General features: G+C 33.8%; 1 pseudogene; it reads left to right on the top strand.

Moving 5' to 3' along the window:
• The window catches only part of LOC119592382, a 3,597-nt pseudogene extending 2,247 nt beyond the window's left edge, over window positions 1-1,350 (top strand).
• Window positions 1,351-1,386: the final 36 nt, after the last annotated feature.

Here is a 1,386-nt window from a genome sequence, read left to right on the forward strand (position 1 = left end):
AAGCTGTCTGTCTGCCTATGTATATATTTTTGGTTTTTTTTACATACACTTACGTTATACCTATACATTTACTTTCAGAGAAGACACACAGGACGAAGGAGTCAGATGACATAGAAATCTCGGTGGGGAGAGACCTTGTGTACAGAAGAAAGGCATGAGCAGCATTGCAACCTCATAAAAAGATAACAGTGAGTTTTTATTCTCCTACATAAAGACCCTAATTTGAATGGTTGACTACAGTTTTAAGAGTTCAATACATGTTCCACTAGTATTCTGGGTAATGAAGAGTTAGTGCCAGATTGCTTATTTTCTTATTTTATGAATAAGTAAAGCACCTAGAAAATATTATTCTGGTTGTCTCTCCAGAGTATTGAGTAGCAATACTTAGGCTGAGAACATATTGACATTGAAGATTTTAGTATTGGCTTCACTTTGAATATATTTATCATAAGTACATGAGTGTGAATAGTGTGATAAGACAAATATGACGTCCTTGGCTTTTGGATGTTTTCCTGCTTTGTACATATTTCATATACTTTTCAAGAGGTTGCTGTATTTTTAAAGGTTATAAGATTAGTGGGTAAGCTTCATTTTAATTATTTAATCAAAAAGGTTCAGATTGAAGCTCTTTCTGTGTCAGTCAGTATTTTCTAGCATCAGAAATTCAGTGCCACTTTTTACTGCATTTTGCATTTATGTAGATTTTAATAATCTATAGATATTGATTGTTTTACAGAAAAAAAAATTTTAAAATTTTTTTTCAGCAGTGAGTCAGAATGAAGAACTTTCAGTTGAAGCAACAGAAAAGCACCAATCACATAAACGAAGTAAAGATGAGAGTGAAAGAGGCCCAGGAAGAGAGCACTCATGAAAGGAAGAGAAAAAGGGTTTTTTTCTCAGAACAATTAAATCAGTCAACAAATGGATCAAAAGAGAAAACCCACACCATACCCAAATGATATCACCAAATGACTCGGGCATTGGTAACAGCCCAGATAAAGAAATTTGCTCTAATTCAGAGTTCCTGAAGCAGATCAGTGAAAAATTACACAAGCAAAAAGAACCACATGTGCATCAAGCAAGTGGACTGGAGTGCATTCTTAGGTTTAACATCCATTTGAAGCAAGCAGGGGGCCTTATTAGTTTGGAATTGACATATCTTGGTGGCTCAGCTGGTAAAAATGGTCTGGGGCAGTTGCTTTTGTTTATGAGAAACCAGCTGACAAATCCAACTATTTGAGATACTAAAATGTCAAAGTAGTATTCCAAAGACTGTTATTTTGTTAAGGTTCTAGTTAATTTGTAAATTGGCGCCATGTTGACAGAGTAAATAAAAATGATTTTTTCATATATTGTTTGTTACTTTTTCTATTCCATATAATAATT

The sequence above is a fragment of the Penaeus monodon genome, chromosome 30 (assembly GCF_015228065.2).
Source record: "Penaeus monodon isolate SGIC_2016 chromosome 30, NSTDA_Pmon_1, whole genome shotgun sequence".
NCBI lineage: Eukaryota > Metazoa > Arthropoda > Malacostraca > Decapoda > Penaeidae > Penaeus > Penaeus monodon.